Here is a 16,740-nt window from a genome sequence, read left to right on the forward strand (position 1 = left end):
GGGTGGAGTTGGCTGCTCCAGGCAGCTTAGCTATGTAATTCATTTTGCTTATTTTTGAAAATTATTTTAAAAATTTTTGCCAGCAATTTTGAAACCATTTTTTATGCAAACTATTTTTAATTAATTAACCCTTTTAGGATATGCACAGATCTCAACCTGTTTCATGTCCCTTTAGAGAAATAGAATGAGAATACAGTTTTAAAAAGTTTCCAATTTACTTCTATTTTCCAATTTGCCTTGTTGTCATGTTATTCTTTGTTGAAGAGATATCTAGATAGGTAGCATGCACATGCCTGAGGCACTACATGATAAGAAATAGTGCTGCCATCTAGCTCTCTTTCTAATATATAACATTGATGCAGAACTGCTGCCATCTAGTGCTCTTGCTAATGTATAACATTGATGCAGAACTGCTGCCATATAGTGCTCTTGCTAATGTATAACATTGATGCAGAACTGCTGCCATCTAGTGCTCTTGCTAATGTATAACATTGATGCAGAACTGCTGCCATCTAGTGCTCTTGCTAATGTATAACATTGTTATAAAACTGCTGCCATCTAGTGCTCTTGCTAATGTATAACATTGTTATAAAACTGCTGCCATCTAGTGCTCTTGCTAATGTATAACATTGTTATAAAACTGCTGCCATCTAGTGCTCTTGTTAATGTATAACATGTTATAAAACTGCTGCCATCTAGTGCCCTTGCTAATGTATAACATTGTTATAAAACTGCTGCCATCTAGTGCTCTTGCTAATGTATAACATTATTATAAAACTGCTGCCATCTAGTGCTCTTGCTAATGTATAACATTGTTATAAAACTGCTGCCATCTAGTGCTCTTGCTAATGTATAACATTGTTATAAAACTGCTGCCATCTAGTGCTCTTGCTAATGTATAACATTGTTATAAAACTGCTGCCATCTAGTGCTCTTGCTAATGTATAACATTATTATAAAACTGCTGCTATCTAGTGGTCTTGCTAATGTATAACATTATTATAAAACTGCTGCCATCTAGTGCTCTTGCTAATGTATAACATTGTTATAAAACTGCTGCCATCTAGTGCTCTTGCTAATGTATAACATTATTATAAAACTGCTGCTATCTAGTGGTCTTGCTAATGTATAACATTATTATAAAACTGCTGCCATCTAGTGCTCTTGCTAATATATAACATTATTATAAAACTGCTGCCATCTAGTGCTCTTGCTAATGTATAACATTGATGCAGAACTGCTGCCATCTAGTGCTGCAGACACGTGTGCACTCCTGAACTTGCCTTCCAGCTTTCCAAGTAAGGATAACAAGAAATGGAAGAAAATTTGATAATGGAAGTCAATTTGAAAGTTGTTTAAAATTGTATGTTCTATCTAAATCATGAAAAAAACATGGATTTTCTGTCCCTTTAACCCCTTAAGGACAGAAAAACCAGAGAGCTGTGTGGGAGGGATCGGCGGGGGTCTGATGTGTCAGGTGGGAGGCTGATCTCTACACTAAAATTAACCCTACAAGCTCCCTACAAGCTACCTAATTAACCCCTTCACTGCTAGCCATAATACAAGTGTGATGCGCAGCGGCATTTAGCAACCTTCTAATTACCAAACAGCAACACCAAAGCCACATATGTCTGCTATTTCTGAACAAAGGGGATCCCAGAGAAGCATTTACAACCATATGTGCCATAATTGCACAAGCTGTTTGTAAATAATTTCAGTGAAAAAGTTTGTGAAAAATTGAACAATTGTTTTTCATTTTATCGCATTTGTCGGTTAAATGGTGGCATAAAATATACCAAAATGAGCCTAGATCAATACTTTGGGTTGTCTACTAAAAAAATATATACATGTGAAGGGTTATTCAGGGATTCCTGACAGATATCAGTGTTCCAATGTAACTATCGCTAATTTTGAAGAAAAATGGTTTGGAAATAGCAAAGTGCTACTTGTACTTATTGCCCTATAACTTGCAAAGAACATGTAAACATTTGGAATTGCTAAACTCAGGATAAAATGTAGAAACTATTTAGCATGGGTGGTTGTAGATGTGTAACAGATTTTGGGGGTCAAAGTTAGAAAAAGTGTGGGTTTTTTTCAATTTGTTTTCATCATATTTTATAAAAAAAAATTATAGTAAATTATAAGATATGGTGAAAATAATGGTATCATTAGAAAGTCAATTTAATGGCGAGAAAAACGGCATATAATATGTGTGGGCACAGTAAATGAGTAAGAAGAAATTTACAGCTAAACACAAACAATGCAGAAATGTAAAAATAGCCCTGGTCCTTAAAGGGACACTGAACCCAAATTTTTTATTTTATGATTCAGATAGAGCATGCAAATTTAAGCAACTTTCTAATTTACTCCTATTATCAATCTTTCTTCGTTTTCTTGCTATCTTTATTTGAAAAAGAAAGTTCAGACTCTGGACAGCACTTGTTTATTGGTGGATACATTTATCCACCAATCAGCAAGAACAACCCAGGTTGTTCATCAAAAATGGGCCGTCATCTAAACTTACATTCTTGCTTTTCAAATAAAAATACCAAGAGAATGAAGATTAATTTGATAATAGGAGTAAATTAGAAAGTTGCTTAAAATTGCATGCTCTATCTGAATCACAAGAGAAAAGATTTGGATCCAGTTTCCCTTTAAGGGTAACAAAATTGAAAAATGGTCTGGTCCTTAAGGGGTTAAACTTTTTTCCCATTGTATCTTGTTTATGTGATCATTGGTATTCCAGGGTTCTCAGCTTAATGCTGACTATCGGCTTAGGCCTATATAGGGCTGCCACCTCGGCCATGTTTTCCTGGACACTTATGAGTTACACCTGCTGCAGGGTATGCAGAGGGGAACATGAATTGCACCCCTGGACAGCACATGAATAGTAATTCTTGACAGCACTATTCATGTTCTTCCCTGCATACCCTGCAGCATGTGTAACTCATAAGTGTCCAGGCAAACATGGCTGAGGTGGCAACCCTAGGCCTATACCTGGACACAAGAGTCGTGTTCATCTCACATGTGACATGAATGATTATGTAGCACTTTCTAAAAGTCCTTATGACTCATAGATCTTGTGTCCTCCTCAGTCTTTGACAGATTTGAGAAACGCTAATTAATTTATTGGTTAAGCACCTATGTCATTCAGGTTTAAAAAATGTGTCTTACATTTTGCAAGTGTGTGATTTGCTGGGTAAGTAAAAAGGTCTTGTTTGTGATTTAGTAACATAACCAAGCGGGGCTGTGTGCTGAGTTGGGTTATGGGCAGAGTCTGGGCAATCCCTGATTTCACTTGGGAAACCGTGACATTTGCCCTGAGGGGTAGGAGAATCAGTATGCAGAGAGGTATTGGGAGCTCTGTAACTGCACCACATTTTATTGGATTCTTATCGTGAGGGGGCGTTGTCCCTCATGTTGTTTTCTCTAGCCTATTAATAAATTCATATTAGTGAAACCAGGGAATCTAAACCCTGCCCAGAAATGCCTCTCATCCAGACCTGTCAAGCTACGCCTTTGGATCATCCTGATTTGCATAGACACACCCACCAAGTGTCCCATGCTGGCCCAAGTCTACTCCTGTGTCACCTTGATATGGCCCAGACTCCTTATATGAAAACAATATGCCTAAAATAAGCAAATGTATGCAAATAAATGAATAGGTTGCTTGAAGGTCACCAGTAACTGATTTCCAGAAAAAATGGAATTGTTTTTAATTGTACCTATTTCTCTTGGTCCTCCTGGTTGAAACTTGGCTCTTTTCCATGAAGGCATACTGAGGTAGGCTCAGAAGCATGCACTTGTCTTTAGCACTATGTGGCAGCAGTGAGCTTTAGAGTGCAGTAGCTTCAGCAACTCTGTTGTTAACTAAGCTAATCAACTTGACATCTGTATAGCTAGAAGCACTGTGTAATTAACCCTTTGATGACAGGGTTAATTTGTCTACATCGGAACAACGTTCCAATGTAAACAAATTGAAATCATGTGATCGTGCACACGATTGCGAGATTTCAATGATGGGATCGGGTCAGGGGGGCGTCCCTGTGATGCTAGGCACACCCTCCAGACCGCGATCACATCATGGAAGCGCTGTTGGCTTTAGGACAGCCAACGGTTATGACGTTCTGCATACAAACGGTTATGACGTTCTGTTTCATCCTAACGGCACTATATATTATAACGGCATAACGGTGTTAAAAGGTTAAGAAGCCTGAAAAGCCTGAAAACAAACAGATGCATCTTTCTTTGCATATGAGACACCCCTAGCAGTGAGTAAGGGCAGAGCTGTGGGGGTTCTGTGCTGTCACTCAGCACTGTTGGTTGTAGCTAAAACTCCCTCTACAGGTTGCTTATAAAACAGGGCTACATAAAGTGCTCACAAAACAGACACTCTCCTTAGCCTACCTTCAACAAAGGAGAAATTTAATAAAATTATTAACTGGAAAGTTTTTATTATTAGCATTATTTTACTCTTTCTGAATCATAAACATTTGAAATCCATCTTTAATTATTGATGCAAATATAAAACAAATACTTTAATGCCCCTTTAAATCTTACTTGCCATGGCTATTGTCATGTTTTACCTAGAGATAACCTTCCTATATAAACACGAATCTGCATATAAGGTTTATATCTCACTAATATGCAGGTATACACATTTGTGTATATTCTCAAGTGAAAAGACTCTTCCTACATATGGAACCAGACGCATGGACATACGCCAGTGCTACAACAGATGAAGAAAGACTTATCTGTAATTGATAATAAGACCGAGCAGATCAGATATACACGTGCACAGCAGACATCCCCTCCCAGCTTAGTGTTAAACAGCTGATTCCACTTTGTGTAATTCCTCAGTCAAAGGGAAAGAGACAGGATAAATGCTACTAGCCTGTCCTGTAATTGTAACGAGCCAGGGGGTGAGTATCACTCACATGGGAAGCCCCTGCTTACCTTATGTTAGGTGGGGGAGCTACTACTTAAAGGGACACTGAACCCATTTTTTTTTTCTTTTGTGATTCAGATAGAGCATGCAATTTTAAGCAACTTTCTAATTTACTCCTATTATTAAATTTTCTTCATTCTCTTGGTATCTTTATTTGAAATGCAAGAATGTAAGTTTAGATGCTGGCCCATTTTTGGTGAACAACCTGGGTTGTTCTTGCTGATTGGTGGATAAATTCATCCCCCAATGAACAAGTGCTTTCCAGGGTCTGAACCAAACAAATAGCTGATATGCCTTCTTTTTCAAATAAAGATAGCAAGAGAACAAAGAAAAATTGATAATAGGAGTAAATTAGAAAGTTGCTTAAAATTCAATGCTCTATTTGGGTTCAGTGTCCCTTTAACCCTATCAGTGTCATAAAAAGCCTTCAATGCAAACACTATTGGCAACTGTTAATGAAGTTTATTTAATTTAAAGGTTCATCCTGACAGGAAACTTTACAGAGGGGAGTCTCATCAGCAGATCACTTGCTAACTAATACAGGGCCTGGGAAGCACAAAACAGGAGAGCTGAGGGCTTAGAGACAGATTGGAAAACCTGTGGGAGGAGAGAGGACTGAGGATCCTAAACCAAAAAAACATAACCCATATCATATGTCCTAGAAATAATTAGTTTACTGTGTGTGTGAGGATATAGGTTTTATATACTGCATATAGTAAAGGGTATACAAGTAACGAAATGATTGTGTAGCACTTGTTATTCTTTACAGTGGAGAGTTATTTTACTTACTGTAAGTTATATAGTAACAGAAATATGTGCCACACAATAATCTGGTCATTGCACATACATGTAAATAAATAAAGAGACTGAAAGGGACACTGAACCCAATTTTTTTCTTTTGTGATTCAGATAGAGCATGCAATTTTAAGCAACTTTCCAATTTTACTCCTATTATCAATTTTTCTTTGTTCTCTTGCTATTTTTATTTGAAAAAGAAGGCATCTAAGCTATTTTTTGGTTCAGTACCATGGAAAGCACTTGTTTATTGGTAGGTGAATTTATCCACCAATCAGCAAGAACAACACAGTGTGTTCACCAAAATGGGCTGGCATCTAAACTTACATTCTTGCATTTCAAACAAAGATACCAAGAGAAGGAAGAACATTTGATAATATGAGTAAATTAGAAAGATGCTTAAAATTGCATGCTCTATCTGAATCATGAAAGAAAAATTCTGGGTTCAGTGTCCCTTTAAAGGACCAGTAAATACATTAGCTTTTTATAATTAACAAATGAATGATAACAAGACAATGTAATAGCACTGTATGAAATTCCACTCCTCCAGGGGTGAAACTTAAAAAAAAAAAAAAAAAACTTTGACCTGCCACTAGCCTGCACTGATATCATGTGAGTGTGACATGTGTTTACTAGGGTCTCTGACTACAGGGGTTAGTGTTTATGTTTTTTTCCCATTGGTGTGTGTGTCTGTGTGTGTATGTTTGTGGAACCAGCAAATTACAGACCTTGTTACTACAGCATGGGGGGGCGGGGGGTAAACAGTGTCAGTCTATACAGTACCACTATATACAGTACGGGGGGCTGGACCATGTCACAGACTACTGTGGTCACTTTATAAAGTACTGGGGCGGGTAGGGTCAGGCCAGCCATCTCACCGACAGATTACAGACTGTGTCACTGACTCACTATATACAGTACTGGTGGGTTAAACAGTGTCACTATATACAGTAATAGGGGGTCAGACCATCTCACAGACTGTGGGCACAGGGTACCTCCTTTTGCAGACGTAATCTGATTCACATTTGTTTTCTGTGTTAAATGTAAAAAAAAAAAAGATATGTATCAAATTCACTTTTTGGGGGGGGGGGGTGGGGGGGGGCTTCTTAGATTCTTGCACCTGGGCCCTGTGGTTTCTAGTTACGCCTCTGCACTCCTCTGTATCATGTGACAGCCATTAGCCAATCACAAATGCATATACGTATATTCTTGCACATGCTCAGTAGGAGCTGGTGACTCAAAATGTGTAAATATAAAAAAGACTGTGCACATTTTGTTAATGGAAATAAATTGGAAAGTTGTCTAAAATTGCTGCTCTATCTGAATCATGAAAGTTTAATTTTAACTTGAGTGTCCCTTTAATAATGCAATAATAAAATCCTCTTAACATATATCTAAATTCCACTAAGGAGACAAAATGCAGTGGGACGTTGGCCAATCATAAGTGGCATACACACGTAGCTGCCAAATCACCAATTGTGTGCTGTTAAGCTGACTCAGCAGTGGATTGGAAGTTAGTGGGTGTTACTCCTATTAAAGGGAAATTCCAGCAAAAATTTAAATCCAAATTAATGCATTTCAGTTTTGAATAGAAGAATTTTTGTAATATACATGCATTAGCAAAAATGCTTCTTATGAAACCTTTTTCAAAGGTGTATTTAAGTATGCACCATGCACCAGCATTTTAAACAAAGCACTTGCTTAGAGAGCCTAAGGTGCTTGTACCATCTCTTAATGACTCAATGTAATTGTTGGCATGATACAAGCCCCACTGGTGCTCTGAGCAGCTGCAGTATTTAAAATGCTGGTGCACTGAACTGAGAATATCTAGCTATGCTTCACGTGCAGAGAAAAATTAACACTACAACAGCGATAACTTTTACTAAAAGCATTTTGCCTATAGATGTATATTGCAAATATGTTTCTATTCAAAGATGTAATTCATCTATGTGCATTTAAAATTTTGGTCGGAATGTCCCTTTAATATCTGTCTAAGGTGCCCAATAAATGATGTCACACTCATCAAACAAGAACCATAGGAACGCTCTTGATTTTAAAATGACTTTGTGTCTTTGGCCACTAGATGTCAGTATATATATGACTATAAGGTGTTTCTGTTGTTCAGTGGTTAGCAGCGTTATATAAGATACTAAAGCACTGTATGTAATGTGTGGCACAATTAAAGGGACATAAAAAAATGGAAATGTTTTAGCGTCTATCACAATTTTTCTGATATTTTCTCTCGATATTGAGTTTTCAGATTTTTCTGACGTTGTCATCCTATTTTCCGCGTAATCTCAATCCTAAATGGCTTTTGCCGAAAATGCCTCTGCTGCAATTGAGTTTTCACCCGAAAACATTATTTGTTAAAGATCCTGTTGCTGAGATCGAAATCAATAATCCAAACAAAAATGGCAAATACAAAAGCTGTTTGACAACTCAAGTAATTACATTTGAGATGTATCCTAGATAATAGGTACTGATATATATGGCTTAAAAATTTTCCTTAAAGGGACTCACTACTATAAAATAAAATGAATGTGTTCCAAATTACATTTTTATACTTACTGCAGAGCATTAACCCCTTCATGCAAGTCTTTAACATTGTCAATGCAATCACGTGATTTCAAGGCCCCGATTGGATCATGCCCCCAGTCTGATTTTCCATTCCCTAAAAGTCTGAGGCTGCAGGATGCCATATAAGATAAGACGTTCCATGACGTCCTAACTGAGTTAAAGTCCAACGCTATGAGGATGGCATGGAATGTCATAACGGAATGAAGCAGTTAAATGTATGCAAAATTGTCCCTTCATGTTTATTTTGTTTTTGAACTAGCTGGTTTTGCCCGGTTCTCAAAGACATGCACATAAAAATAGGTTAAGCCTGCAGGAAAAGTAGACCTACTTATGTTATCTATGTTCTAAAAATACAGCTGGGTATTGAAATGCTAATTATGGCTGGGAGTTCAATGAGCACAACCAGTTACTTCAGATACAAAAATATATTTATTCTATCCCCCCACTGTGAGATTAATTAGTGCTATTGTCTTCTTTTACATAGATTTCCTAAAGACTATCACCTAGATTACGAGTTTTGCGTTAGCCTTAAAAAGCAGCGTTGAGAGGTCCCAACGCTGCTTTTTAACGCCCGCTGGTATTACGAGTCTTGCAGGTACAGGTGTACCGCTCACTTTTTTGGCGCGACTCGAACATACCGCAAATCCACTTACGTCAATTGCGTATCCTATATTTTCAATGGGATTTTCCTAACGCCGGTATTACGAGTCTTCCTAAAAGTGATCGGTACAGCCTCTCCTGTCAAGCCTGGTACCGCATTTAAAAGTCAGTAGTTAAGAGTTTTATGGGCTAACGCCGTAACATGATTGGGTGTAGTGGATGCTAGTAACATAAAACTCTTAAAGGGACAGTCAACACCAGAATTTTTGTTGTTTAAAAAGATAGATAATCCCTTTATTACCCATTCCCCAGTTTTGCAGAACCAACACTGTTATATTAATGCACGTTTTACTTCTGTGACTAACTTGTATCTAAGCATCTTCTGACCGCCCCTAATCACATGACTTTTAGTTATTATCTATTGACTTGCATTTTAGCCAATTAGTGCAGTGTCTGCCACTAGCGTGATCACAATGCTATCTATATGGCCTACATGAGCTTGCTCTCCCCTGCTGTGAAAAGTAAATAAAATAGAGGCGGCCTTCAAGGGCTTAGAAATTATCATATGTGCCTTCCTAGATTTAGCTTTCAACTAGAATACCAAGAGAACAAAGCAAAATTGTTGATAAAAGTAAATTGGAAAGTTGTTTAAAATTACATTCCCTATTTGAAACATGACAGTTTTTTTTGGACTTGACTGTCCCTTTAACTTAAGTGCTAAAAAGTACACTAACACCCATAAACTACCTATTAACCCCTAAACCGAGGCCCCCCCCACATCGCAAACACTATAATAATTTTTTTAACCCCTAATCTGCCGAAACAGAGATCGCCGCCACTATAATAAATATATTAACCCCTAAACCGCCGTACTCCCACATCGCAAACACTAGTTAAAATTTATTAACCCCTAATCGTCCCTAACATCGCCGCCACCTACCTATATCTATTAACCCCTAATCTGCCGTCCCCAACGTCGCCGCAACTATATTAAATGTATTAACCCCTAAATCTAACTCTAACCCCCCTAACTGAAATATAATTTTAATAAATCTAAATAAAATCACTATCATTAACTAAATGAATCCTATTTAAAACTAAATACTTACCTATAAAATAAACCCTAAGATAGCTACAATATAACTAATAGTTACATTGTAGCTAGTTTAGAGTTTATTTTTATTTTACAGGCAAGTTTGTATTTATTTTAACTAGGTACAATAGTTATTAAATAGTTATTATGTATTTAATAGCTACCTAGTTAAAATAAAGACAAAAGTACCTGTAAAATAAAACCTAACCTAAGTTACAATTACACATAACGCTACACTATAATTACATTAATTCCCTACATTAACTACAATGAAATACAATTAAATAATTCTATACAACATGATCCCCTAAGACCATTTTCACCAATATGACCCCAAGAACTTCGTTAAAGGATAGATCATTCCAACTGGACGCAAAGATGCGTTTGAAAAATTCCTCTCTATCACTCTCTTTACACTTCTTGGGATATAATTCTTATATCCTATTTAGTGTATTTATATATTGATTTTCCACATGTGATAAGAAGTTAAATCACCATTCTTAACCTTAATTTTTAATCACTTTAACTCATTACCATGCATCCCTTCACTATCTGGAAACATCAGCTCCAGACACAATTTTTAGGTGTCCCATTACTGGTCTTCACCCCACTCAATATAAAGACACTCTGTCTGATTATTATTATTTTTTACTTCCCAACTACCTATTACACTAAAATCAATGAATCATGATGTTTCTCTTGTAAGGTGTATCCAGTCCACGGATCATCCATTACTTGTTGGATATTCTCATTCCCAACAGGAAGTTGCAAGAGGACACCCACAGCAGAGCTGTAATATAGCTCCTCCCCTAACTGTCATACCCAGTCATTCTCTTGCAACTCTCAACAAGCTAGGATGTTGTAGGAGAGAGTGGTTAAATATAGTTAGTTTATTTTCTTCAATCAAAAGTTTGTTATTTTTAAATAGTACCAGAGTTGTGCTATTTTATCTCAGGCAGTAAATAGAAGAAGAATCTGCCTGAGGTTGTAACTAAGATCCATTGCTGTTCTCACATATGTCTGAGGGGATTACACAGATGAGGTAACTTCAGCGAGAGAATGGCGTGCAGTTTATTCTGCTATCAGGTATGTGCAGTTATAATTTTTTCTAGAGATGGAAAACACTAGAAAATGCTGCTGATACCGGATTAATGTAAGTTAAGCCTGAATACAGTGATTTAATAACGACTGGTATCATGCTTACTCCCAGGGGTAATACCCTTATGATATTGCAATATAAACGTTTGCTGGCATGTTTAATCGTTTTTATATATGCTTTGGTGATAAAACTTTATTGGGGCCTAGTTTTTTCCACATGGCTGGCTTAAATTTTGACTAGAAACAGTTTTACTGAGGCTTTCCACTGTTATAGTATAAAAGTTACAGTTGGTGCAGTTAAAATTACAAACTGTGGCATCCAGCTTCCCTCAGGAGTCCCCTGTATGCTATAGGACATCTCTGAAGGGCTCAAAGGCTTTCCAAAGTCGTTTATTGGGGAAGGTAGGGCCACAGCTTGCTGTGTCAGTAGGTTGTGACTGTTAAAAAATAAAACAACAAAAAAACAAAAAAAACGTCTATCTAATCATGATGTTTTTCACAACCCAAACAATACATCAATGCACGTACTAGGCACAGAGGGTTGCAACTTTTTAAACACTATCACCCAACACAAAAATAATAGTAATGTTTTCACTTTTGTTATTCTCAGTGTTTTGCACCATGCATTCCTACACTTCAATATATCCATTTTTCATCTGGGTGGCAATAATTGTAACTATATATAATTTTATTTATTCTTCTCCCCATGAATATTAATACCGGATACCAACCAGGCTGATATAAACCATCCTGTGGTCCTAATAACTGCCTGTCTCCCGGTATTACTAAGCTTGTTCTATCTTATTATATCATATTCATGTGATTATATACACTTGCTTAAGCATCCTTGATCCAATTCCCCACAAACATCTTTCCCCCACTCCTCCAGTAGCACCAAGCACTCATCACTTAATTTGCCCGTAATAAAGCATATCCAGTTTTAACATCACATTAGATCTTGCGATTAATTCCGATTAATTCCAGGTAATGTGCAAAATTCAGCAAAATTTAGTGCGGCTATATCATCATGGTAATAATGAACTAGAACCTCTCAGGCATATTGCTTTTATGGTTGCTCATTTTAGTACAATACCCTATTAATAATAAAAATGACAGGCAAAATGAGGGGACACACACATTTTTTAGCTTCAATAAACCTATGCAAATAATCAAAATACTTATGTAACATATTGATTTGAATCTGTCATGAAACATAATTGGCTATGTCAGGATTTTCCTGACATTTACATTAAGGCTACACACCCTCTATGGAAACAGACAATGATAGGCTTACACAGCATAGGGGATGTGCGACATCATTTGAATCCAACACAACTCCCTTTCTGAGCTCTAAGATTGGTGGAAATGGACCAATTGCCTCTACTCATTCCATATAAAAAAAAACAGCCACCGCTGCGCGTCACCTTTGAAAAAGCCGAGATAGTATCGGCGAAACATGTCAGGGAGGGGTGTAGTGTAAAAATACCCTAATTTGCCGTTTTTTAAATGGCATAGGAACTCGAAGGATTAATTCACTCATTAATAATGTAGAATTTGTTACTAAAACCTAGTTGTAAAATTGAGGCTAAGTTATATCGGCAGTTAAGCTCTAAGTTATTACGGTAACTCCTCTATACGCTAGATGCGGTTTCCGGTGTTAGCAAGCAACAGAACTATCCTAACAAATTTAACACGTGTATAACTCCAAGCACTGCATGCCAAAATAAGGCATTATCTAGACTTACTTAGTAAGCCATTTGTAATGGAAATGTTTATTTGAAAAAAGCCTGCTAAAAAGTGTATAGCCACAAAACCTTGACACACAAATCGTTTAAACAAGGCAATAGAGACTGTATATCAACCGTTAATCTCAAGTACTGAAAGCTAAAATAAAGCGCTATTTAGATGTCCTTAAGCACTGCATGCCAAAATAAGGCGTTATCCTGACTTACTTAGTAAGCTATTTGTAATGGAAATATTTATTCAAAAAAGCCTGCTATAAAGTGTATAGTTACAAACCGTGATACACAAATTTCTTAAACAAGGCAATAGTATACACCAGCCTGTAATCTTAAACACTGAAAATCTAAATATAGCGTTACTTAGATGTCCTTATCGATAATTATTCTAATCTAGCAGCCAGTTTTGGGGCCAAGCGATATTGACAGTAAAACTCTAAATCAATACTGTGCATGACTTATGCGTCCCTAACCTTTAGCAAGCAAGTGAACCAATACAACTAATACAATACAATTAAAACCTTTAGTATTGTATGATAAAATAAGATGTTACTCAGACTTGCTCAGTAAATTATGATTATCAGGGATAGCTATTTTGAAAAAGCCCTGCTAAAAACTGTACAGCTACAGACTAAGACAGTTGAATTGCCCAAATAAGACAATAGCCATTTTATCTTATAATTTGAAGTACCGAAAGCCAAAATAAGGCGAGATTTAAGTGTCTTCAACAAGTCAATCCAAAAATGGTTATTTTGTTTCATTTCTGTTTGAATACACAGAATCATTAATGGGATGCTGGATTATTAAAATAAGGCTGTATGTATTGCAAAATACATGTCCACCATATGAACTAATCTGACTGATAACAGTCTACCACATACACAGGGTACTCTCCGTGGTGATAGATTGAACAACAAAGTTCATATAAATATTTTGTGACATTGTATAAAACTACAATCCAATATCCATGCTGCTGTGTTGATTATAGACAAGAAAAAAGTGTCAAAGCATAACCAATAACATCTATTGATTCAACCGTTAGTAACTTCTGCCCACATTATCCACAGTATTTCAGTGGATCCCCAATGAGGCGCCTTTAATATTCTTACAATTAGGCCACTCAACCTAAAAGTAATCAGTATTTCTAATCGAGTTCCTATGTGTTTTTAAAGTGCACACACACACACAATGATTTTATATAACCGTTGTTGAAATAAAAGTTATGTTTTAAATGTTCTGATTAGAATCCTTTGGTCCAAACTGTGAGTTTACAACTCATTTAATTCAGGGACGGAAGTGCTGTAAAAGTGCACACTTTTCAGTCCTGATCCCTTTTTGGGCTCAAGACTTAATCCAAAAGTTGTCCTTGTGCACAAGCACTCCTGCTCATAAGAGAGATATATACACACACATATATATATATATATATATATATATATATATACCCAACAAATTCAATTGAGCACCCCTGTATCAATAATACTGTAGTGCTAGTGCCACCCTCTTCTCTAACCTTTAAAAGCACTTTGTGGGGGTTGGGACCCATGGTTAGGCTCCCAGAGGCGGTAGTGGTGCCCAAGGCTTTGATTAGAACAGAACTCTCTAGAGCGTATCTGTCTTCGGCCGTTAATGCATGATCTTATCTGATTGGTTGTGCACAGAGACATGGATCAATCAAATTATGCCTTAACCGCCAAGGGCAGATACGCTCCAGAGAGTTCTGTTCTAATCAGAGCCTTGGACGCCGTAACCGCCTCTGGGAATTTAACCATGGGTCCACCCCCCACAACGTGCTTTTAAAGTTTCTCGGACAGAATGCGTGTGTGACTGACAGTCCGGTCTATCCAATAACACAATAACACAAAAATGTTTAATTTCCTGTTCTAAAAAACATGGTAGAAAACATATGAAAAATCCACAAATGAAAAATAAAAATGTTTCATGAAAAAAAATGTTTCATGTTGTTGTTTAAAAATCTTTAATTGCCTGTAGTTGTAACAAAACATGGTAGAAAACATATGAAAGACACACAGATGAAATATAAAAATGTTTCATCTCCTGTTGAACATTTTAAGAAACCTAAGTGTTTGTGTAATCCGAAATAAAAATGTTTCATTTACTGTTGGTGTGTTTTCCTAGCATTATCCGGGTAAAGAACAATTTATGATTTTATTAACTTTATCCAGAAGCATTTGGGTGATCCTAGGATTACCCAGGTAATGTCTAAAGTTTGATCTTATTTTGGGCTTTACCCAGAGCCATTGGGTAATACTAGTAATTTCTGACTTTACCCGTAACATATACATATACAGTACTTGTCTAAAGATGTGTGTGTATATATTTATATAACTGTACATATGTACTTATGTGTATATATGTATTTACAGACATATTTACATATATAAACACGTAAATACAGTTAAGTAGATGAAAAACATATTTATGCAATATTCATATTTAATAAAGGTTTTAACTATCTATTTACTGTAAATATTTCACATTCAATGTTCTACACATAGTAGAGTATGTTCTATGTATTCATAAACAGATGTTCCTATATATATCTGTATATATCTACGCCTATATATAATCATGTATAGATATATACTCTACTAAAATACCATGAGATATATATGGAAATAGCAAAGTCCCAACAAGTTCAGGAGACAAAGTGTTACATTAAAACATAACTTTTAATATATACATTTAAAAGAAACAAGTGTACCTTTGCACATCGGATGTCTATTTGCTGATTGCGAGTTTGGACCAGTTTGGCGGCTCCTTTTCCCAACTATGACCTCATCACTCACCGCTATCAGGTGCACCCCATGGAGGAAACCGCAAGATGCCGATCAGGCATAGCGCCACCAGAGTTTCCACACTTGAGAGCCGGGACCCAGCCAATGGTCTACAGAGAAGAGATTTCACAACGAACCCCGGTGAGTGAACATAGTTTATGCTATTGTGCTAACTAAAAGTGATTACGCAGAGGTTTTAACATAGGATCTCATGGACAGTAAAGTAAATCATCACAGGTTATCTGGGTACCACACTGAATTTACTTCACATGCGAATTTGACCTAATGAAAAAATGGTTCACCACATATAACCACATACTAATGAAATTACACATTGATACATCCTAGTACAATAACATCACGCTGTCTAAGATTAGACAAATATGTATTGAAAGTGATTGTAAAGTATATAAAATTAATCTTAAACACAGGGGCACTTTAATTCATTAAAATATTTATAGACGCTTCCTCGGGTAAATATTTATCATTTAGAGATGGTAAACATTGCACTGTTTCTCCGGCTGTATCCAATACTCGATTTAGCCAAGCTATGATAAATCCGGCTTCATCCAATCATTGCATGCCCCACATAGTGTCCAGCTCATGGGACATTCAACTATTGGATGAAGCCAGATTTATCATCACTCAGCTAAATAGAGTATGAAATGCGGGCGGAGGAACGGTGCAATATTTACCATCTCTAAATGGTAAATATTTAACAAAGGAAGAACTTCTTTAAATATTTTAATGAATTAAAGTGCCTCTGTTTTAAGATTAATTTTATATACTGTGTATAGAAATATTAATTTTTTCAATCACTTTAAGAATACATAGAACATATTCTTCTATGTGAAGAACATTGGAATGTGAAATATTAATATTTTCATGTCGGGTTAGGGCACTTGAGAATATACGATTGGTTTTTTTTTTCAACATGTAATATAAGCGCTACCTGATGCACGCAAAAGCTTACTTCTAGCAGAGTTAGCATGCGAGCGGGAGCTTAAAATAATGCTCCACTTGTAATGTGTCCCGAAATCGGGCATATATGTACAGCCACCAATCAGCAGCTAGCTTGCAGAAGCACATTGC

This window comes from Bombina bombina, chromosome 10 (genome assembly GCF_027579735.1).
Source record: "Bombina bombina isolate aBomBom1 chromosome 10, aBomBom1.pri, whole genome shotgun sequence".
Classification (NCBI taxonomy): Eukaryota; Metazoa; Chordata; class Amphibia; order Anura; family Bombinatoridae; genus Bombina; species Bombina bombina.